The sequence below is a fragment of the Schistocerca americana genome, chromosome 2 (genome assembly GCF_021461395.2).
Source record: "Schistocerca americana isolate TAMUIC-IGC-003095 chromosome 2, iqSchAmer2.1, whole genome shotgun sequence".
Classification (NCBI taxonomy): domain Eukaryota; kingdom Metazoa; phylum Arthropoda; class Insecta; order Orthoptera; family Acrididae; genus Schistocerca; species Schistocerca americana.
The window spans coordinates 100,424,168-100,449,674 of NC_060120.1; the positions used below are offsets into that span (position 1 = coordinate 100,424,168).

At 42.3% G+C, this 25,507-nt stretch overlaps 1 protein-coding gene across 1 annotated transcript in view; it reads right to left on the minus strand.

The window, feature by feature from the left end:
- Positions 1-9,513, minus strand: part of LOC124593808 (ras-related and estrogen-regulated growth inhibitor-like) — a 128,597-nt gene extending 119,084 nt beyond the window's left edge. The window contains exon 1 of the mRNA XM_047132155.1: positions 9,390-9,513. The gene's annotated coding sequence lies outside the window, so the exon portion shown is untranslated. The remainder of the gene's footprint in view (positions 1-9,389) is intronic.
- Positions 9,514-25,507: the final 15,994 nt, after the last annotated feature.

Below are 25,507 nucleotides of genomic sequence, written 5' to 3' on the forward strand. Positions count from 1 at the left end.
GGCCCTTATTTTTTTGAACGTGAGAATGGTAGTGCAGTGACAGTAACATCCGCTCGATATGTTGAAATGCTTCAAACATTCTTTACGCCGAGACTGTACGAGCTTAATCTTAACGTCAAAAACATGTGGTTTTAGCAGGATGGAGCCACGTCACACACTGCTCGACAATCGATGGCAGCAGTTCGTCAATTGTTTGGAAGACGCATTATTTCACGTAACGGTGACATTGCATGGCCTGCGAAATCCCCTGATCTTAGTGTGTGCGACTTCTTCCTGTGGGGATATCTTAAAGGCAAGGTGTACTGTACACGTCCTGCAACAATCCATGAACTGAAGGAGAACATTGAAAACGAAATCACTCCCATTCCCCAAGATTTGCTACACCGCGCATTCCAGACTTTTCATAACAGGCTGTTAGAGTGTGAACGCCGAATGGGAGCACATCTTTTCGAGGTCATCTTTAAAAAGTAAAGAGACACTTTTGGACATTTTGTTTGTAAAGACATACTGAATAATGGCATACTGAATACATTCACTTTCGTTAAATAATTACTAGTTTTATGAATTTATTCATGGAAATGACGTTATTTCGAAATTTCCCGTTTCCCTGCGCCACCCTGTATTAATCATCACTAAAAGAGCAGACTGGTCACTTTGGAGCGCTGTACATAGTGCAGAACTGGTAGTATCCAGTCGTGTAGCACAGCATTGCTATTACTTCTTATGTAATAGAACCCAGTACGTTGTCCTCGATGGTGAGTGTTCATCGAAGGTGAGGGTATCATCTGGAGTGCCCCAGGGAAGTGTGGTAGGTCCGCTGTTGTTTTATATCTACATAAATGATCTTTTTGATAGGGTGGATAGCAATGTGCGGCTGTTTGCTGATGATTCTGTGGTGTACGGGAAGGCGTCGTCGTTGAGTGACTGTACGAGGATACAAGATGACTTGGACAGGATTTCTGATTGGTGTAAGGAATGTCAGCTAACTCTAAATATAGGTAAATGAAAATTAATGCAGATGAATAGGAAAAAGAATCCTATAATGTTTGAATACTCCATTAGTGGTGTAGCGCTTGACACAGTCACGTCGACTAAATATTTGGGCGAACCATTGCAGAGCGATATGGAGTGGGACAAGCATGTAATGGTCGTCTTTGGTTCATTGGTAGAATTTTGGGAAGATTTGGTTCATCTGTAAAGGAGACCGCTTATAGAACGCTGGTGCGACCTATTCTTGAGAACTGCTCGAGCGTTTGGGATCCCTATCGGGTCGGATTGAGGGAGGACATAGAAGCAATTCAGAGGCGGGCTGCTAGATTTGTTACTGGTAGGTTTGGCTCAAATGGCTCTGAGCACTATGGGACTTAACATCTATGGTCATCAGTCCCCTAGAACTTAGAACTACTTAAACCTAACTAACCTAAGGACATCACACAACACCCAGTCATCACGAGGCAGAGAAAATCCCTGACCCCGCCGGGAATCGAACCCGGGAACTCGGGCGCGGGAAGCGAGAACGCTACCGCACGACCACGAGCTGCGGACACTGGTAGGTTTGATCATCACGCGAGAGTTACGCAAATGCTTCAGGAACTTGGATGGGAGGCGTTCTTTTCGTGAATCGCTACTGAGGAAATTTAGAGAACCAGCATTTGAGGCTGACTGCAGTAAAATTTTATTGCCGCCAACTTACATTTCGCGGAAAGACCACAAAGATAAGAGAGATTAGGGCTCATACAGGGGCATATAAGCAGTCATTTTTCCCTCGTTCTGTTTGGGAGTGGAACAGGGAGAGAAGATGCTAATTGTGGTACGAAGTACCCTTCGCCACGCACCATATGGTGCATTGCGGAGTATGTATGTAGATGTAGAAGTTAGGGCAGTGTAGTGTTCTGTCGGTTCCGTGGGATCAGCACAGTAACATGAGCCGACTTATGGAAGTGACAGAATGGAAGAAAGGAGCTATCGTGTTTGGACGTTTTCAATGACGTTGTCTGAGTTGTTTTTATATCAGCGTGCCTAGAAGGAATGGTGCACCTCCCACATAAATGTAACACGGAGTAGATCGTAAAAATAATCTATCCGATAACGGTCGTAGACAAGTGTCACGGTTTCAAGCCCGAAAGTTGTTGACGCTCTCAGTGAATGCAGGTCCATCTCTGGCTCCTTCCGAGCTAACACTGCGGAAGAAAATTCTTTCGGTGGGCTTTTGGAGTATCGTACCTTGCAAGAGACCATTGTGCATAGTGGCACTTGAAGCAGCATGCCTATATTGTGGCAAAAGGTTCATTAACTAACAGTGAGGGACAGGAGGCGAGTACTATGTTGCAACGATTCGCGGTTTTGTCTTTTTTCAAATGATGCAATGCGTCGATAGCGCCTACGGCCCAATGTGTGTGTGTTGGGAGGGGGGCGAGAAGAAGTTCAGGCCGAAGATGTTTCGCTGATATTTTGCGAATATTTCTCATACCATGATGATATTGCACTGTTTAATGAGGTCACCGTGAACATTCTCGGAGCCCACATCTTCCTGATAAGTATGCCATGGATACTCTCATCTTATGAAACATTAACAGTCGTATTCGTAGTTCTGCACGAAGTCGTTGCTTGTTTGGCGAATACTGAGGCTCTCAAACGCACCTCCACTGTCCCGCCAAGTCAACCGCCATTTATCCCATAGGAAATGTCCGCGACTGTTCGGTACCGTGGTTGACGTACTGGTCAACATCGCCGCCGTTTGATAGCTGTGTGTGTCCTACTCTTCGATGATCGGCTTCAGCTTTTTATAGCACTCCTAAAGAAGCTTGTGGACTCTCTTCAACGCTGAATTAAAACCACTATCAAGGCTAGACTCTTTGATAGCTCGACGGGATCTATGCGTGAAAGAGTGGCCTCAGCTGAGTGTGGCATTCCCAAAGAAACTTGTAGATTTTCTTCATCGAAATGAGACGATTATCACGTCTAAAGACAGTGTCACACGGTATTAGCGTGACGTCTCCCGGAGCATCCGATTTTTCACCTGCGTAGCTAGTTTGCAAGGCATCAGGTTAGCCGGAACAAGTCTAATGCACACGGCGGATAAACATGCACTGCTCTTGTACACTGGCCAACCAGAGTTTGGTTTTTCCGTGGTTTATCACTCTCATTTTGGCGAATGACGAGTCGGTGCCCACACAGAACACAGTTTTTCGATTCAAAAGCAGATATAAAACACGATTTCCTCCCTTAGGTTAGCAACAGACGACTGAGGTAAAATGTGCTTAACCGCTTTTTTATCCTCTCTTGCAACGCAATGCAACACGACTCGTGATTCTTCATGACGTGGTCCCGACAGGTCATTGTTTTCTTTCCGGCGGTATGTGACAAGAAAGATCTACGGACGGATTAAGCAATTCCAGCAAATTTCCGACCAGTGGTTTTTGCGTGCGAAGCAGGAGCTCGATGGCGTCTCTGAAATGTTCTGTCGGAATTACACCAATAGAATTTGGTGGCCAAAACAACATTGTGGGTTTATTATCACTTGCCCCAGATCACTGTAAGAAGATTCCGACTTTGTGATACGGAACATGATCCGTCTAGGAGGTACCATGGCAGTCAGAGTAATCATCATGCATAACACTGCACTCACCGGCCTAAGTTCGTATCGGCCTGCAGCCGTCGACATGGATGACGGCGTGCCCGGGCACTACGATCGACGTGGTGTAACGTGATTCTTTCGACCTGGCGACACGTTTGTATTGCTAGACGATGAAATCTCGATGATCCCGCACCCACTGAAATCGTTCTTGACGATGTCGTTGGGTCATCATAGAAAAACAAAGAGGTCGTCTGCTGTGGAGCCTCATGTTCAGCAACGTGCGCTGAACGCTGTGCTCAGCTTTATACAATGACGTACGACCTGCCACGGATCACTGCCTATCATACTTTAGAGGGTGGAGAAGCCTCCACGTTTCGTGATGAGACTTGGTCGTCCAACACCCTGTCACCTCCTCGTGAGCATCTGTGGAAAGTGGCCAAAGGACGGACATATCACGACTGTAGCTCGAGCAGCCGACCACTTTGTTGTTTGCGAGATGCTCGTTCCCAGTTTCAGCTCCATACGAATCTGCGATTCTCAAAGTTGCTTGCCAGTGCAGTTTCTCATTTGAAGCATGCATCGTTACAAGACTGAGTCCCTATTCGTCTCTGATCCATGTGTATATTTTCCTAAACGCGTCGTGTGCCGACGACACCACCACGCGGCCCTCAAACTTGCGGTGCATAATTATTATAGTATTTTGTCTCATCAGTATATTTCTCACTAAATTACTAAAGGAAACTTTCTGACTGTACTGTCAGCGACGAGTGGATTTACGTATGTAAAATGTATAAAGACTCAAGAGGCAGGTGTCAGTTTCAGCCTACTTCTTCCATTTCGCTATCAGGCTATATTGCATAAGGCTCCTAAGTTTCGGCAAGGATAAAAGATGACTCCGATTTTGGTGATGAAGTGTTATTCTATTGCCGGCATAGCTCCGCACGAAGCGACTTGTGCCTGATTTTCCAATATCCTACAACAGAAACTAAACTGCAGGGACTAAATGGTTCAAATGGCTCTAAGCACGATGGAACTTAACATCTGAGGTCATCAGTCCCCTAGAACTTAAAACTACTTTAACCTAACGAACCTAAGGACATCACACACATCCATGCCCGAGGCAGAATTCGAACCTGCGACCGTAACAGCAACGCGGTTCCGGACTGAAGCGCCTAGAACCGCTCGGTCATAGTGGCCCGCAAATTGCAATGACTATCCCTAGAGGTGCACAGAATCCTTCTCTCTTGTGTGCATCTTCAAATTCGTATTTTTTGCAATATTTATGGACCATGTTTTGACACACGATCTAGTTTTCTAAATTTGGCCGTAATGTGTCAGGTTTGATTACAATATCAAGTTACGATCAATGTATGATAGTTTTGGGGCTGTGTATGGTACGCTGGCCGCTGTGGCCGAACGGTTCTAGGCGCTTCAGTCCGGAACCGCGCTGCTGCTACGGTCACAGGTTCGAATCCTGCCTCGGGCATGTATGTGTGATGTCCTTACGTTGGTTAGGTTTAAGTAGTTCTAAGTCTAGGCGACTGATGACCTCAGATGTTAAGTACCTTAGTGCTTAGAGCCATTTGAACCATTTGTGTATGGTACAGCTATTGAACTAGTTCTCAGTTAACTACGAGATCAGGTTTATAAGTGATCCATCCTTCACGAGAGGATTCTGAATTACAGAGATTCCATCTGTCATTGCATCTACAATGCCGAACACAACCAAAAGATCCATGTAAATGTTTCCCATTGCGACGTAGAAGTTTGAAATTTGGCTAAAATGTGCTTACGAACTACCTCTGTAATGGTTCAAAAGCGCGGTACCCTGCAACGTCAGCCTGGCGTTCGGCGTTGCCTCAAACAGCAAGGTGTCGACATATGCGAAAAAAAGGGCACACTTGAGAAGTTTACGTGAGGCATAGGGTGGGTTAATGATGCTACAGTGGCACCATATTTCACCACAATTCTGCCCATCGTCTCCGCGGACGTGTCGCATGATGATGAAGTCGTCGCACACCCTGTTATCCACGTCTTACCTCTTCTTTTGACCCCTCCGCTATGGAGGCTACAACCGCAACGTCCAGCATTGAAAACACGCGGTTTTCTTATGAGTGGCCAAGAAAAACATTGCAGACAAACCGGCGTTCAGAATCGACACGTAAAGGCCTCGTGGGCGGCGTAAAGGGCGTTAATGAAACCACACCTTCCTTGCGGCTTTGATTCCCACACATCTCGCGGTCGAAAACGGCATTTCACAATGTGATGAGCATCAGGACAACGCTTGACACTGCTGACCCCACACTATCGGTCCTGGTTGTCGGGCGACAATCAGGCTGGTATCCCACCTGTGTCTGGAGCGTCACCAGACACGTCTTCGGCCTTGAATCTCACTCAGTGGAGTAGAATTCTCTTCACTGGTGAGTCTCGCTTCGAACTGAGCCCCGAACACCAGCGAAGACGGTTCTGGAGACACCAACCTAACTGTCGCCCACAATACGGTCCGACAACGACGAGTGATGCTCTGGGCTTCCATTTCCTTTAATAGCAGAAAGCCTTTGGCTGTCGTCTTCGGTGCACTTAACAGCACAGCGATACGTCGACGATATTCTACGCCCCGTTCCGTTACCCTTCATGGCAAGCCATCCTGGGGATACATTTCAGCAAGATAATGCCCGCCCATACACGGTGAGAGTTTCTAATGCTCGACTTCGTGCTATTCAGACCCTGCCTTCCCAGGTGAGTAGCCGTATCTCTTCCTAACTGAGAACGTTTGGAGCATTATAGACAGGACCCTCTAACCAGCTAGGGATTTTGACGAACTAACGCACCAATTGGACTGAATTTCGCACGATATCCCTTATGAGGACATCCAACAACTCTGTCAATAAATGCTAAGCCGAATAATTACTTGCATAAAGGCCAGAATTGGACCAACGCATTATTGAATTGTACTATTTGTGAAGCTGTTTCTCTTGAATAAATCATTACATTTTCTGTACATGTACACCACTTTTTCCGATATCAGTCCCTTGGGATGATTTCTTCGTGGTGGATCCTTTTCTTTCTTGTTTTTTTTGTGTTGGGGTGTATTTACGATTTCGGGACTATCTCAGTGTCATTAGAGTTGGATGCAACAATGTACAGGACACACAAAAACATTTTTCTACGTTTTTAGAAGAAGACAAGGGTAAGTATTAAACACTGTCTGGGCTACTGCCAAAAGGAAACCAACACTATTATAACAAGAGATCAAAGTGCCTGCTTCTAAATTAGCTGCACGACCACGCACCGTCTGATGATGTTCTCACTGAAGGATTCGAGTCTTAGAGGGACAATTTTCCTTTGCAGCATTTACACTGACAGCTAAATCCCCGTCCGATTCTAACCGAGTTTTGTAGCCAACACTCTTCAGTTGTCTCTAAAGAAAGAAGTCTAGCGGGTTCAGATCAAGTAATGTGGGGTTTCGGCTGTGGGGCACAGAAACTCGTGCTATTAATCCCTCCTGTCATAGTTTGATGATGTTCCCAATCGAGATTTGTTGTCTCCAGTATACCCAACCCAGCTCCTTCGACAGTACCTCGAAGTTTTTAGATATCATTTTCAAACAGTTTGTATACTGATAGTCCATATCAAACACTGCTTCACCACACTGAGAAATCCGCTCTCTGAAGGAATTGGTCAGTGGTCGAATGAAGTTCATTCTATCTCGTGGAGTAACCCGAGGAATATTTCTGGCAGCATATCCATGTAATCCAAGAGTTCCGGTTTGGTGGTAGTGACAAACGTAGTGGTAGGGTTGAGAGAGTGAAAGTTGAGAAGGAAGGGGGAGGACGCAGATAGGGCGAGGAGAGTAGGCATGTGGAGTAAAAGATCGAGAGACTCACCCTAGCGATCCCCAACTGTTCGGAGAATATTTGTTGTAATGTACTTCCACATTAAATTAATTATTGTCGAGATGTTTGTGACCTGCTCGTATAGCGTAAAGTGCAGCGCGCTAGCGTACTAGATAATATCGACGTAGTGTTACTCTGTACACTAAATGCGCATGAATCACAGTTATGACTCTGTGCAAGAACGAAAACTCGTACCTCTTAAGAGAACACTACGTCTCCTGTGCAACAGCAGCATACCTCAATTACAGTTCATGTGGCCACCACACGTTTTACCGCTGTTAGTGTGACTATAGTGCCATATAACAAATAATTTTGTGTGACTTTCACATCTGAGTTTATCTTCGGCAGTTTTCTAATCGAGTCTTATGAAGATGTAAGAAAGGACGCATGTACAACCACACCGTGATTCATGACACAAAATAGTTTTCTGTAGGCTTTATGGACTCGTTGTTGACTATATCTACAGATGAAGCAATGTCATTAGTGTAACATCACTGGACGCAACAGGGATTTAATCTGTGGAATGTGACTTAACAGTTTTCAGTTATTTGTGTAATTCTTCTGTTATGGTTACCCGCATATACTGTTAGTGTTTAGAAACTCTAAGGCTTTATAACTAATGAATCTGTGGTCACTACTGTGCCTATCTTTCTCGGACTGAATATTTTGTTTATAAGAACACGAGCACTGTTTTAATAGCAACAGTTCTTTCTCGAATCAATGAAAAATTGCGCTGGAAGTAGAACGAAACAGACGTCTTTTTTAGCGTGTAGTTACAGTGTCAAATAACATGCGACGTTCCCAGTTATGTTTCACTTATGTATGCTTAGGCAGTATGAAGCAACATAAGTTCGTTACGTAAGCGTAAAATATTAACACCGAAACTTAAATCGTGAATGTATTTACATACTTTCTTCTACAAAGAATCCAGTAATTAATCATAACATTTGGATTTATAGAAGGCTGTCGTCATCTGAATTGTGTGGCTAAATACATATATGCGAGTATAGTCTATTGGAATGTTCGTGGTAGTTATTAAGAGAAGTTTTCGCTAATATAGTTTGCAGCAACGTCCTGATTTATTTAATGTGTATGAAGCCTCAGGTAAGTGAAAATACTCTTTCTCAGTCATTACGTATTTTAGAAATGGCATTCTTTGAGTAATTAATCTTGTTTCTACACTTTACATCGAAGATGTACATAAACAAGGCGTTGAAGTACTTCAAAGGGAGAAGGACGTCGGGAACATGTCGGTAATATAAATGTGAAAAGGAGTGATAAGGAAAGTGAAAGTCAACTGGCGTATTTTCGACGCAAGTACTCTTAGGAACAACTACAGATACATTACTTTTAACATCGTACATTGTATTAGTTCGTAAATGTATAGAACAAGCATTGTGTAAGTCCACAATATACAGCAAGTGCTGTCAGTAATAACATCATTAAGAAATTAAATAAAAACACATTTAAAAGTAAAAGGTTAGGAAAGATAAAGAAACAATTGAAATTTGTTAAGTATGAATGAAGAAAATGCGTGGAATTTCGAGAGATAGTGCGGGATTAATAAACAACCCATGGCAAGATGACTATTGCAGATTTATTCGTGCTGAAGAACAAAAATGTTGTGCATGTCAGCCTTAACCATATATCTGTCTTACAAACGAGAAATCACCCGTCAAAAGAGCACTAATATACAAAAAGTTTCGTGGTTGACATGTGAGATAGGGATGAACCCCTTTTAAGTACGTGTACATTTACGAGTGTACGAGTTCGCGACCAACGTGACTCATAGAATGCTCAAGCGAGGCTCTCCGCTTCAGTTTGTCACCCTAACAGCTCACGAGCCACACGCGAGCACGTTGCACGCAAGTGTACTTGCACGTCTCCATCGCAAGTTGTCGGTGCGCGCTACTCACCTGCTGCCCCTAGGAGGCCTACCGCACCGCATCACACACGCGTCTGTAGCAGCGCTAGCTCAGGCTGTGCGAGTGCTGTGCTGTGCTAAGCTGCGGGGACGCTGGCGGCCACTGCGGCTACACGGGACGGCCGTGCCGTTTATAGCTAGCAACCGTTTCCACGACAACGGCGCTCCGAAGCGTCTCCAAGCCGCCGACGATGGCGCTGTCTGTGATGGCCCCCCTCACTAACTTACACTGCGAATGGTTCTCTGCTGGAAATGAGACACGCATCCGCATTTCAACGTCCACTCTCTGATATGTAAGTTACTATAAATAATGTGAAACCATGAAACATCAAATCTGCCTGTAATATTACCAGTGTAGTGTGCCGAAACTGTATTCATACAACTGAAGGCAGAGTACATATCCTAAATATAAAATATTGATGTCAATGTCTTTAAAAAAGTAAAAAAACTGCAAATATGTAATAGGAGACATACTGCAGAGGTGCCATATGGGAAGTACAGGGTGATTCTGTTGCCCCTACTTGTGGCATTTATGGAACATGCAACGACTTCAAAAACAATGTGCAATATATTTTGAGTCTCTCACTTGCTACGTCACTGCTATTAAATACTATTAGTCCTACATAAAAAATGAACAGTAGCTTTTTTTAGGAAATTTAATGTAGTTAAACCTTGTGTTGGTTTTTTTTTGCTACAGGCTATAGTCTTCTAATTATTTAAGAAAACGTGTTTGAAAAAATGAACAGGACCATTTTTTAGGAAATTTAATGTAGTTAAATCTTGTATTGGGATATGTTTTTGCTAAAGGCCACAGTTTTCTAGTTATTCTAGGTAAACGCATTTCATAGTTACTTTTGTACAGTTTTCTTGAACACCTCAGAAACTACGGCCTCTACTTGACTATAGAAATTGTGAAATCATGAAACATCAAATCTGCCTGGAATATAAACAGTGTAATGTGCCATAACACTATTCACACAACAACTGAAACCAGAATCTGTATTCAAAATGTAATGTAATAATATCATTATCTTAAAAAAGTGAAAAAATCAGCAAATATGTATGAGGAGAAACATATCAGAGGTATTATAACTGGGCATGCACGGCGATTCACCCGCCCCTACCTATCGGTTTCATGCAGCCTGCAACGCATTCGAAAACCACAAGTGAGATTTTCATTATTCTCGCTTGCTACGCACAATGTATTAGTCCTACAGAGAAAATGAACACAACATTTTCCTAGGAAATTAAATGTACTTAAACTTTGTACTGGGATACATTTTCACAGGAGGCCACAGTTTTCGAATTATTAAAAAAAAAAAGTGTTTGAAGGCAATTTCTGTGTATATTTCTTGAATAATTAGAAAACTACAGTCTAGTTAAAATGTTTACCAGAACAGAATTTAACTACATGAAATTTCCTACAAAAAGATATTGTTTATTTTTTCTGTTGAACTCATAGTTTTGCGTATAGCGAGCAAGACAATATAAGAAACGTTCATGTGGTATTTGAAGGCATTTCGGGTTGCATAAAACCAATGGGCAGGGACAGCTGAATCATCCTGTATGCCTACATTAAGTGAGAGGACGAGCAGAATGCATTGTGGTGTGTATGTTGCAGACGACGCTCCCGGGGGAATTCGGATAAACAAAAAAATTATAGTTACACAAGAGGTTTTTCGGAATGAGAAATCGCGGTTGAAACTGCCTCGATTACTCTCACAATAAGATGCTGCATATAACCTTGATATTTAATCTATGGAACTGTTTGCTGCTTTGGTAATAAGATGCTTTACCATGTCAGCCAAGTTACACAGGTAGTTGCGCGAATTCACGCGACTGCTTCCAGGACGGTAGGATAGGAACGGGGGGGCGGGGGGGGGGATCGGGGGGGGGGGGGGTATGAGGTACGTCGGCCCCGGATCGAATCCTTCGATTGGATTAACGACGCGCGGTAGATGTGCCAGCTCAGGGTGGATGCAATTTTTAGGCGGCTTCCCACATCGCACTTGGTGGTTCCCATGTTCCGCCTCAGATATAATCTATGCAAACATTTAGAACACTTTCTCATAGCTGCACACAGAATTTACACTAGTCGCTGAAAGATTGGGTGCATTTCTTCTGCCTTGGAAGGTGAATAGTCTCCTTGAACACTTACTTGGCGTCACCACGTCAGTCAAATGTAATGTCCTTTCCACATTTGTGTTCACATGAATTAAGTAGAATGCTTCAGGCCAGTTAGGTGACGTAACACGAGATGTTCAAAGCGTGAACCTTTAGACAGGGAGTATTTGGTCCACAATAAGGGAACTCTCTGCCCGAAAACCTTGGTCAGAACTGCTCTATTTTTATTTCGATTCTGTGATAATATGTCCCAGACAAAAAAGTCATGTGTGTAACAAAGTTACGATGCTGAACGTTTCGACATGTGCGGTGGCCTACCTGTTGAAGTTACTGCTACCTTACTTTTTCCCTTTTTTACATCCTACCTCTCCTCATTCACAAACATTTCTATCAATACCAATTATTTTAAAATATTACAAAATTATAAAGTAATTATAAGCATTATTAAATTTACGATTACACATTAACATGTTTGAAAAATATGATTAAAACTGACGAAGCCTTTCACTGCACTACACGGGGAGGGCTCGCAGTGATGGGGAGTAACCCGGGAGCAGTGAAACTGACTGGACGATAATTTCTGATGGGCGTATGGGCGTAATGGGAGAGAGGGAGTGGTAAGAAAATATGGAAATTCTATTAAACAAGTGTAACTAGGATGGACGCCAGACCACGGATATGAAGAGGAAAGAGTAAAACATTACGAGAACTGAGAACCCTGATGTGGAGGTGGATAGAGAATGGATTAGGTATGGAACGGATGGTAAATGTCGCAGCGGGTTTGTTATTATAAATACAGCAGCTTATCAGGATTGGAAACTCGAGGGTAATTATGGGATTGTTGGGTTGGAGTTTGCAGCGTGTATGATGTTCAGTATGTGCGAGGATGAAAGGGAGAGTGTTGGACTGGTAAAGAATTCCTGTTGTGGAGAGAAAAAGGATGCGAAAAGAAAGGCTGTCTGTGTGCCGTTCAAGGATTTGGAGGCATTGATAGAATTTTCGTGGAGCGGAAATCCAGGTTATATTGACATTGTCGAGAATGGCGTGGATCAAGGATGTGGAGTCGTGAAGGCTGGCCGAGGAATGCAATCTTTATCTTCAGCCAGTTATTAATTTAGTTGTCTTAGGCTTTCTTTTGGAGGGTGAGAGGGCATGGTTTGCATGTTAATTTACGGATACGGATTAGTTCAAGGTATTTTAGTGAATCCTTGGATTATAGGGTTATAAATGTTTATAGAAAAAGTCATGGAGACAGATACTGCAAGTAGCAGTTACAGGCAGAAAGAAAACTGGCGTTCTACAGATCGGAGCGTGGAATGTCAGATCCCTTAATCGGGCAGGTAGGTTATAAATTAAAAAAGGGAAATGGATAGGCTAAAGTTAGATATAGTGGGAATTAGTGAAGTTCGGTGGAAGAAGGAACTAGACTTCCGGCCAGGTGAATACAGGGTTATAAATACAAAATCAAATAGGGGTAATGCAAGAGAAGTTTTAATAATGAATGAAAAATAGGAGCGCAGGTAAGCTACTACGAACAGCATAGTTAACGAATTATTGTAGCCAAGATAGACGCGAAATCCACACCTACTACAGTAATACAACTATAAAAAGAACATCAACAAAATCAAAACGAGGATAATAGAATGTAGTCGAATTAAATCAGGAGATGCAGAGGGAATTAGATTAGCAAATGAGACACTTAAAGTTGTAGATGAGTTTTGCTATTTAGGGGCCAAAATAACTGATGATGGTCGAACTAGAGAGGATATAAAATGTAGACTATCAGTGGCAAGGAAAGCGTTTCTAAAGAACAGAAATTTGTTAACATCGAGTATAGATTTAAGTCTCAGGAAGTCTTTTGTGAAAGTATTTGTATGGAGTGTAGACATGGATGTAAGTGAAATATGAACGATAAATAGTTTAGACAAGAAGAGAATAGAAGCTTTCGAAATGTGGTGTTACAGAAGAATGCTGAATATTAGAAGGGTAGATCATGTAACCAATCAGGAGCTACTGAATATAATTGGGTAGAAGAGGAATTTGTGGCACAACTTGACTAGAAGAAGGGATCGGTTGGTAGGACATGATCTGAGGCATCAAAGAATCTCCAGTTTAGTACTGGAGGGTAAAAATCGTAGGTCTCTCACCAGACGAGTGTAACCACTATGTTTGAGTGGGAGAGTAATGGTGGTGTACGCGTACGTGAACATGTTTGAGCAGCAATCGCCGACATAGTGTAGCTGAAGCGGAATAAAGGGAACCAGCCCGCATTCCCCGAGGCCAATAGGCCAATGGAAAACCGCCTAAAAGCCATCCACAGACTGGCCGGCTAATCGGACCTCGACACAAGTCTGCCGGGCCGATTCGTGCCAGGGACCAGGCGCTCCTTCCCAATCCGGAAAGCCGTGCGTTAGACCGAACGGCTAACCGGGCGGGCACCGAATGCGATTACTAGGACATGTCTCTAGCGTAAATAATTTACAGGAGCGGATAGAAAACGGAATCTTGAGACATTCCTGCAGCTGGATGGAAGATTTGGTGATAGGTATTGTCAGTGGGTGATTGGTTAGAATAGGTATATTAATGTGGATATAGTTAATGGGAAGTGCTGGAAGTGGATAGGTCTAGAGTTTCAAAAATAGCTTTTTTTCGAGATCAAGAAATATCAAATGGAGTATTTTCGGACATTAATCTGATGGGATAGGAAATGGATGAGTTATAGGAACTAGGCCAGAAGCCCCACTAGTTAAATGGAAGCGATAGATGCTGGTTCACAGTAGCTACGAGAAGATTTGCCTCGAAGAGAAAAAAAATAGATAGGTTCATGTTCAGAAACCCTTTGCTTATTTATTTGACTGCCTCTGATAACATGCCCAGAACTTCTTTTAATTTCGCTACTGGGCTAATACGTAGTCCTGATCTGCACGACTGTAGGTTGTTTCCCGTTGTGGGTCAACGGTTCATGTCACTTAATAGAAAAGAATATTACAGACATTAACTCTCTCTTTCTCTCTCTCTTTTTCTTCCAGGTTACCCACAAACACTCATACAGACGCCATCACGCTCGCACGAGCGCAAACACGCGCAAATAACGTAGATAACGAACGCAGAGCTAACCTTTGCATTATTTTACCGTTTCTCTCAAGGGTGCTATGCTGTGTAGCGAGCCTAAGATGCGAACTCTCTCTCTGACATACGATAATCCTTTCAGTTCCCTCGTTGCTGCTCACATGTGTAAAGCAATTATGTGACTTATTCAGACATAATTCCCTGTTGTAATTTGATTCCTACGCCGATGTCTAAAGCAAATACAACCACCAGAGACAAGTGAAACTGAACGTAAACAACTAGCATTGTCTATTTTCACTCATTGCTTTCATATGGCATCATATTTTGGGGTAATTCATCACTGAGGAATAAAGTATTTATTGCACAGGAGCGTGTAATCAGAATAATAGCTGGACTCGACCCAAGATCATCCTGCAGACATTTATTTAAGGATCTAGGGATATTCACAGTAGCTTCTCAGTATATATACTCTCTTATGAAATTTGTTATTAACAACCAAACCCAATTCAAAAGTAATAACAGTGTGCATAACTACAATACTAGGAGAAAGGACGATCTTCACTATTCAAGATTAAATCTAACTTTGGCACAGAAAGGGGTGAATTATACTGGCACTAAAGTCTTTGGTCACTTACCAAATAGTATCAAAAGTCTGACAGATAACCAACAAGTATTTAAGAAGAAATTAAAAGAATTTCTGAATGACAACTCCTTCTACTCCATAGAGGAATTTTTAGATATAAATTAAGAAAAAAAATAATAAAAAAATAAAAATAAAAAAACAAAAAAATAAAGTAGTTATATTAACTTAAGTATGTTGTTAAATTAACCTAATTATGTCATGTATTGGAAAATTCGACTCGTTCCACATCATTACGAAATATCGTATTCATGATCCATGGAACTAGTATTAATCTAATCTAATCTAATCTAATCTAATCCTGCAACTCATTCCCACGTGTAAAGCAAACAGCGCCGCCAGAGACAAGTTATACTGAACGTAAGCAATTAAAGTCTCCCGAAACTCGTCTGATAAGCTGAATGAACGTAGGAGTGCGATTCCATGCCTTAGTAGCTAAGCGGATCAGCACTAAAGGTCATTTGTTACATGGCAAACGGACGGTATGTTTGAAATTCAGCCAAAGGGTTCTGACTAGGTATTGTTCAACACTGCAGTGAAATATGCATGACTGCAGAGGGCGTTCACCTCTCTATAGAAGTCGTGGTTCAACGACCAAAAATAATCATAACTGGATGTTTCTGCCTGCCTGTAACTATCTTATACTGGTGGCAGCGTGACGGGTGATGTCATTGTTGGCTGGCAGGGTCTCACTCTTTTGTAAGGCATTTCTGTACTCCTATAGGCTGAGTATGTTGCGAAAACCAGTCAACGAGGCAGTGGAGCCTAAAATAAAGGAAGGCGAATTTAGCTCTTTATTCTGATATGTCGAATTCCAAATCGTCATACCCACAAATCGTCATAGCCACAAACAAAAATCTCCTGACTTGCTTCCTGCCTTAGTCGGTGGCGAAAATCACGTTTGTCATTGTGAAAAACACTGCTACTGGGCGATGACGAAAACGTTTACTCTAATATTGCAAATCGTTGTGTTTTAAGAATTACGAAGTTTCGACAGGACATTATTGTCAGCGGATCTGACGGGACCATTGGCTGGGTGTCAATTTAAGCTACATTGAACGAGTAATTCTTAACACATAGGTATCCTGTTAGGACGCATACGGCTTTCCCGTTCAACCTCCAAGTGACAAAAGCGAGTTCCTCACTTGTTCGAGTACGAAATTTGCCATGATCGGGGCCCAGGTGATTGTTAAACACTGATTAGTAATTACACGCAACATTTAATACGCGCTCTATCTTCCTTCGTTCTTTGTCGTCTAAAAACCCTCTCATTGCCCACACACATCCATACTCTGAGGATACTAGCGTCCTCTGCATGTGTACGTAAAATGAAACTGCACTGAGCCTGACAAGTCACTGAACAGCTTACAAGCTATCTTACTGCGATGGGAACTTACGATCATGATCTACCTCCTGCTGTACGTGGCTTGATTGAATTCGGCATATTAGAAATACATGTTAGAAAGTACCAAGCTGAAGATTCGTTCAAATCAAATGTTCAAATGTGTGTGAAATCTTATGGGACTTAACTGCTAAGGCCATCAGTCCCTAAGCTTACACACTACCTAACCTAAATTATCCCATGGACAAACACACACAGCCATGCCCAAGGGAGGACTCAAACCTCTGCCGGTACCAGCCGCACAGTCCTTGACTGCAGCTCCTTAGAGCGCTCGGCTAATCCCGTGCGGCTTGAAGATTCGTGTTAGTTCTTAAACGCGCTTGCCTAACTTTATCGTAACATCAGTGTTTTGCTTGCAGTGTAGATTTCGATCGGTACTATTCAGGAAACATCTGTTATCATGGACAGGACTGCACCAGCCTACTTCACAAATACACTCAGCTGGAATCTTAGACTGAAGAGATAAATGCACCGCCAGTTCTGGAAGAATCGAAACGAAGGGCACCCTGCGTTACTGTGCTGCTACCTCCATCTGTAACGGCATCGACATCTGCGTCTGCCTGTCTTCGCTAAATGGGTCAGTTGCCAGAAGGCTCCTAGCTCGAACCTCGGCCCATTGGAGGTGAGTATGGGCTGTACGACGGGTGATCGTCTGCGACGACAGACATTACAGATTGAACCAACGGTCTAAAGTACAGCGGCAACGGTCCTCTGGGTTGCAAGGCGGAAGCCCGCTCCGCAACGGTGGCCGACTGAATGCTCTACACCAGCTCCGTGGCTAGTACTTATATGCGTAATGGCCACGGGTGCTGACAAGAAAATGCTCCAGACATGAGGTAGTCCCCTCTGTCGAAATGCCGAAGAAGGGTATTGGAATTTGGTAGCATGGCTGGTTGCAGATCAGTTGGTGGTACAGATGTACTGAGGTTTACAGTGATGGATAAATGCTGCGATGGCAGCTGCTTAAACCAGCGCAGTTTAGTGCCACGAAACATCTATCAAGAACGACAATGATTCCTCCACACGCCGGCCGGGATGGCCGAGCGGTTCTAGGCGCTACAGTCTGGAACCGCGCGACCGCGTCCCATAGTGCTCAGAGCCATTTGAACCATTTTTGATTCCTCCACCAGGCACGTAATTCCACCACTACGCCAACTGGCCTGTCATGTTCCGTGGGCAGAGCCTCTCGGACTGAGCGAGATAACGGGGCTATTCAACGCCACTCTTGGCGACTGCTGTTAATCGCCTTGCTTGCACCTCTAGATAGGTTGGAATGAACTCCGTGATGACTGTATTTATTGACAGTAACATAAATGAAATTGAAGCAGTGCTTGCACGTTAATAGTAAATAAATTGGTTAAATTTTTTGTTTGCGGAAATGTAAACGGAGTGCTTTAAAATCAACTTACTTCTCAAAATGTGTTTCACCACAGCAAGTGAATTCCAGTCATTCAATACAAAACGCCTTAACAAAAGAAAATCTTTCTGTGGTGTCACCGCCAGACACCACACTTGCTAGGTGGTAGCCTTTAAATCGGCCGCGGTCCGGTAGTATACGTCGGACCCGTGTGTCGCCACTATCAGTGATTGCAGACCGAGCGCCGCCACACGGCAGGTCTACAGAGACTTCCTAGCACTCGCCCCAGTTGTACAGCCGACTTTGCTAGCGATGGTTCACTGACAAATTACGCTCTCATTAGCCGAGACGATAGTTAGCATAGCCTTCAGCTACGTCATTTGCTACGACCTAGCAAGGCGCCATTATCATTTGCTATTTATCTTGTGATGCATGTACCGTCAGACCGATGTTCACCAATTATGGATTAAAGTTAAGTATTCCAGCAGCTATGTACCTTTTTTGCTAGACTCAATTCCTTTAACTGTTCCAGACCTCACGCCAGCCTGCGTGAGCTGAACCGCGTGCCTTTCGGCTACCCGTCACAGTGGATTGGCTGTCTTGCCAGTCCACAACACTTTCAATCGTTATGATTAAAACAAAGAAACAACAATACGATCATTATATCAACGAAAATTTCTCCGATTCGGTTTCTAGTGTTAGTTTATCATCGCTCGCAGACGGACATTGGACTGCTGTCTATGACAGCAGTGCTCAGCTTCATGTCTTTGCAGGTGATGAGTTTTCAGTGGCATGGTTCACTGAACACAGGAATTGACAGGTAGTGTCGTTGGACGGTGATAAGTGTGTGAAGGTGGCTACGGTTCCACCCTCATGGTCCAGGGTGTAGTGGACCTCTAGAGTTAGTGGCAAGGACACTCACTGAATGCCGTCTCAGCTCATCATTCTCTCAAAAAGGTTAGCATCGAAGTCGCCTTTATTAAGACCATCCAACCTAACTCTCTGTTAAGTATTCAATGAGCATTTCCATACATATTATTCGCCAGCTAAGGTTATTATTATCACTAAACGAATTATTTAACTGTAGTTTTAGTTGATGTTCTACACCACCCTCATTGTCCTCAACAGAAAGGCACTCTCACTCGCTGAGAAGGATTTGCTCTGAAAGCAGTCCATCGTTATCTTCCAGTTTCTGCAAAATCTGCAATCTGGTGGGTGCGTTCATTTAGCAGCTCCTTTTTAAAAAGTGTCTTTATATCTCAGATTCTCTGTATTCAATACACAGGCTTTGCGCACAACTATCTCTTTGATCAGGAAGTTGTGCTTCGACGTACTCCTGTGATGACTTTCGCTGTTTGGCTCCAGATTGCACCCTTTGCCCTCACCCTCTCCCATCCTCCTCCATCCCTCTCCATTTTTCTGTAGATCAGAGTGGCCGCGCCTTTGATCTTGCCATTTCAACTTGAATTCTACAACTATTCTGAATGCTATCATCCTTGCATTCGTTCTGTTTTAGTCACGGTTCACTGCTTCACAGTCTCAAAAGTGCTCTGCACGACTCTGCACTTCTACTGAAATTGGTTTTGGCATTAGATAATTTAAAATCAATATATACACGGACAAGTTGGTTCTTTAGAGAAATGGAATAGGGAAGTTTCAATAAAACGTCATAAATGAGATAGTACAAGAAGTCCATTGCGATTTGTTTTCTAATATTTCTAGAGTAACGACATTTTTTATTAAATCTTTAAGTCCGCCCAAACTTCTATTCTTAAAATTACGTCAATAGGCGCTTAACATTGTTTACTCGGATACTGAGGGCACTTAAACATGAGTTACCATATTTACTTGCTGGGCGAGTTACCGAAAGATTACTGTGAAATCTCTCTCAGAATTAAAGCATCCGAATTGTTTCTGTTTGTGATACTAAGATTTGCACTCAAAATTTTTGAAATAATGTAACAAAGCAAACTTAAAACTTAACTTGAAATTCGGCACTGTATAAAATTGGTTTTTGAAACAATGTAATAAAACAAACCTAAAAATTAATCTATAAATCAGCACTATACAGAACTGATTTTATCATCGCTTTACTAGACCATATAAAATGTTAAGCATGATCCTTAATATTTCTGGTACCACACTGTCATGTAAGTCCCCGTAAAAAATGGTAAGGCACACATTTTAACATTATTTACTTGCTTAAGGCTCTGAGCACTATGGGACTTAACTTCTGTGGTCATCAGTCCCCTAGAACTTATAACTACTTAAACCTAACTAACCTAGGGACATCACACATATCCATGCCCGAGGCAGGATTCGAACCTGTGACCGCAGCGGTCACTCGGTTCCATACTGCAGCGCCTAGAACCGCTCGGCCACTCCGGCCGGCTTTACTTGCTTAAAGAATTATTCACGTTTACCTGATGAGCAACATCTTTTGAACTTTAGTTGCATTCAGGAACGTGTTCAGCATCTTTATCTGAGATGCAGCTATCCACATCATCTTCGCATTTATACAAATTGTCTCTCAAAAGCATTCTCCTGGCAGGAACACCGCTCGCTTTATCACTACTCGCGGCCGTATTTTTGGCACTTACAAATGTCTACAGGCACACGTTCTGCCGAAATTCCACTAGTGAGAATTTGAAATTAGAGACAGAGCTGCCATTTTTCTTGCGGAACTATCAACTGATGTGAATAAAGCACCTCATGTAGAAGGTTTTAATGCATTAATTCTGATTCCCTTCCCTAGCTCCGCCCAGAGCAAATTCGCCTTTTTTTTGTTTGTTCTATGATAAGAAGCGTTTTTCAATTTGGTTTCATAATCATCCAGAACTATCTTCTATCTCAGAATCCCATTATAAGTATTTCCCATATCCTTGGAGCCTAATATTAAATATGATTGCTATTTCCGAGAATAGCTTTCTTCAAACAAATTTTTCATAAAACTTTGATTTCCCTTAATGAAAATTAAACATCATACGTGCACCACAATGACAATTATACAGAGTATATGTCTACGATATCTCACACAGATCCTTCTCTCGCCATCTCTGAAAGAACTACGAAACACGTGTCCGCCAGAGATGGAGTGAAAACGAAGTCATTGATTCTACGCAGTAAGTGAATCTTTGGCAACAAATTTAATCCAAAAAATCATATTTTTCTTGTACTCTTTCCCTGCATCAGCACAGGATCCTAATCGTCATTTACGGATTTGGCATGATTAACTTAATGGGTGGTCAGATGCACTTCCTGTCGCCATCCCGTTACCCCCCAGGACGGAATGTATGTACCTCAGCTGTGTGCGCGTAGTGTTGATTATGTGGAAGTGAGCGAACGTTTTTTTATATGTTTCATGTAACTAAGACAGGACTTGCGTACCAGCCCTGTATTGATGTGGCGAGATGTGCGAAACTCCCTAAAAACCACATCCAGGCTTGCCTGCACTACGGCCCTCGCCGTTAATCCACCGAGAAGATTGGATACGGCTCCGGCTCACCTCACCGTCCCGGAAGTGTCGCTTTAACACGCACGGCAATCCGGACATGTTAAAACTGAAGCAAAAGGTCAATAAACGTTTTATCGAAATAATTGAAAAGCCAAGATCGCTTAAATACTGATTACTGGATGACCGGTTTCAACACACATAAGGTGCCACCATCGTATCTGTGAAGATATTTCATGACAGGTTTTAGGGAGGGCTTACATGAGTTACACCGTACACATTATTATTAGTACAGTACCACATAACTGAATGTAGCTTAACATTTATAAACCATTTGGATATAACGGTACATGCCGGCCGAAGTGGCCGTGCGGTTAAAGGCGCTGCAGTCTGGAACCGCATGACCGCTACGGTCGCAGGTTCGAATCCTGTCTCGGGCATGGATGTTTGTGATGTCCTTAGGTTTAACTAGTTCTAAGTTCTAGGGCACTAATGACCTCAGCAGTTGAGTCCCATAGTGCTCAGAGCCATTTGAACCATTTTTTTTATAACGATACATGAGGCAGGCCAGTTGATGTAAAATCATTGTAACAAAAATAAAAAACAATTGCTCTTATGGTCATTCTTTTCCGTCAGATATGTAAAACCGAAGTCACAAGATAAAACTATTTGGTACATGACCGCTGCTTGACTAACAACGGTCGGCATAACACTGCCCTATTCCGCGCCGGTTTACCCGCTGCTATTCTAGCGGTTCACAAGCGGCCACTAGATAGCGCTGTCCCAGCAGTGGACACACAGCCCCACCGTCTAACCACTCATTACTAGCACAATTCAACTTTACTATTACTGCTAATCAAATACCCATGCAAAGAACACTTTCGCATACACTTACTGTACATACTATACATGCTATGCATACTATACATACTATGAAGTACGTCAGTTACAGAGTAAAAACATCTCAAGCAAAGACATTATCCATATTAGCGCCATACAAAACTACATATTATAATTTACCCTTATGGCAGTGTTATGCCGACCGTTGTTAGTCAAGCAGCGGTCATGTACCAAATAGTTTTATCTTGTGACTTCGGTTTTACATATCTGACGGAAAAGAGTGACCATAAGAGCAATTGTTTTTTATTTTTGTGACAATGATTTTATATCAACTGGCCTGCCTCATGTATCGTTATATCCAAATTGTTTATAAATGGTAAGCTACATTCAGGTAAGTGGTACTGTACTAATAGTAATATATAGAGTGTAAATCATGTAAGCCGTCCCTCAAACCTGTCATGATATGTCTTCACAGATCCGATGATGGCACCTTTAGTGTGTTGAAACCGATTATCCAATAAACAGCATTTAAGCGATCTTGGCTTTTGAATTATTTCTACAACAGTGATCGCCCCACTACACGCTATGTGTTCACTGCAAAACTTTTTATCGAACAGATTTTCAAAGGATTATCGTGCTCCTGTTACAATGATATTTTCTGGGTTTTATTTATAGATTGTTCTGATGAGGTACGTGGTTCCTACTATAGTTTCAACTATAATACACCAATTACAAATGCCTTAATTAAATATGTAATTTTACAGATCAGATTAGTCAATTCACTTTACGAGATTCGAATACAAATATGGAAAATTACAACCGAATTGAAATTTCTACTATTTACAAAACTTACTGGGGATTGAGAGAACCAGACTCTAATAATAAATGTTCAACACTTCACGTCTGGAATTGTATAAATGAACTAATCGGTGGTTCACATCTCGAAAAACAAAACTGAATTCTCGGATACCCCTTCTCATGATAACTCAACCTCTCGCAGATATCATAGGGTAACACTATGTGCCTTTCACGTGCGCTGTTGTGGAGTAGCGGCACAGATGTATGCAGGGTGACTCCGTGATGAGGTTACAAACAATCAGGGACGATGGAGAAGGGTAAATGTATCAATCTGAAGTAGGGGATACTGACCCAGAAACGAACGAGCAGAAAATTATAAGCGAAAATTGTTCTGGCAGTAGACTTCTACTACTACAAACTCTTTTCTTTCCGTATATTGGGAGGGAGCAGTTTGGACGAAACAAGAAAAAAGTGTCCAGTGAAGATGGACACTAATTTGCATATCTTAAGAGCTATCAGCCCTTCTTGATATTGGAAACAAATCTCTTCTACTGAACAACTGCTCATAGTCCTTACGGTATGTATTTTAGAGCCCATGTTTACTGGACTTTTCCCTTTTTTTTGGTCCGTGCTAAATCCTCTCACAATATGGAAGCTTGCAGGTTCTTAGCTTTCGACTAAATCGTTTCTGGAGCAGTTCTCCTTACCTCCAATTGTTACATTTAGCCTTCTCCACCGTCCCTGAATATTTTTAACATCATCTCGGAAGTATCCGGTGCACAGGGTGAATCACCTAAGACTTTCACCGCAAGTGTTTGATAATGGAAGATGCCACTGATATGCGGATTTCACAGACTGTAAATGGCAGACTGGAGCTCGCCTTTGCAGCCCATGCACAGAGTGTTATGAGTTTCAAACGTATATTTATTTACAAAAGGTACAAATATTTGAATGGAGTAATACCTCCTGACAGTACTACAATCAAAGTAGACTAAATTAAAAAGTCAGTCTTGTTTTTTGTAAGAGTCTAGTTCAAGTAGTTTACGAGATATTATAGTTTGAACATTGTAAACACCGACAGTTGTTTGTTCCATACTGTAGCACAAACGAATTTGAATTTCACATTGGTGCGTATGTGTTGTTAAATGGGACATTACGTAGGACAAATGAAACACAGACGGAGGTGCTGACATAAGTAGAATACAGTACCTCTATGTGATCTGAAACGTAAAGAGCCAATCTGCTTTCAAAGCCTGTGCTCAAAATGACCGCCACCAGCGTCAGTACAAGCTTGCAGTCTGCCACGCTACGATTTCTGCTCACGTTCTAGCATTCCAGAGGAAACTGCCGCACGAGCAACAGTGTTACGCCGTTTCACATCATCTGTAATTGTTTGAAGATGATGAAGAGGTTGACGTCTATTCGTATATCCTTCGGCGTACACGGTACACGAAAGAACGACGTACTTCCTACATTCGCCATAAACCATCAGCACATCCGTTTTTTTCGCATTTGGAAATGCCATCTTCCAAGCACGACTTATTACGTTATGTAATACCCCAACTATAGAATCCATAACGAATACCGATTCGTTGCAAAAAGAAATAGAAAAATCAGTCATCCTGACAGTCATGATAGCTACTGACAACAAAATTTACACTCTTGACAGTTTGATTAAGAAGAATGCTGTGTAAACACTAAAGCTTATCATAAAGAAAGACCGAATGAAAGGATACCATATGATACGAAACAGAAACTTTAAAGAAAGAATTTAAAAAATTATTATTTACGAAGGTTAAAGCCCTGACCATAAACTGACCAAAGATAACATTTATCCTAGAAGAAAGTTGTAGCCGCATCGAGCTGTAAGTTCGCTGTGACCACAATGTAACTCGGCAATGGAGATGTTCACTTCTCTCTTGTACTCTTGCAATAGTAGTGCTCATGTTAAGCACTACTGGATTGTTTTGAAACCGATCTGCAGTTTAAAAGTTTTACGGTTGGAAGTATTAGTCAAAAGTCGGAGTGAAGTAAAATCATCTTCACAGTTTAGACAGATAACAGGATAGTTGATATATGTGACACAAAAATAGCTCTTGTGATTGCTGGTTTGTGATGGGACTTAGCCTTCGTTACACTTAGTAGTCACGAACATCAAAGGACACAGAAAGAGACTGATCGCCAACATAAACTCAATTATTAGACTTGAGTAGGCAACAGATAAACGCAATGACGAAGATCATACAATTGCGCCGTGTTGTCAGAGGCCATCGTCAAAGTCAGAGTTGCTGATGCTAACAGACGCAATTCCCTGAATGAAAAATCGGCGTGTGTGCTCAATGTATGGACAAATAATTACGAAGAACAACAAACTTTAATTCAAGTTTAATTCTTCGTGTCGTATACATCATTTAATGGACATTTAAAGT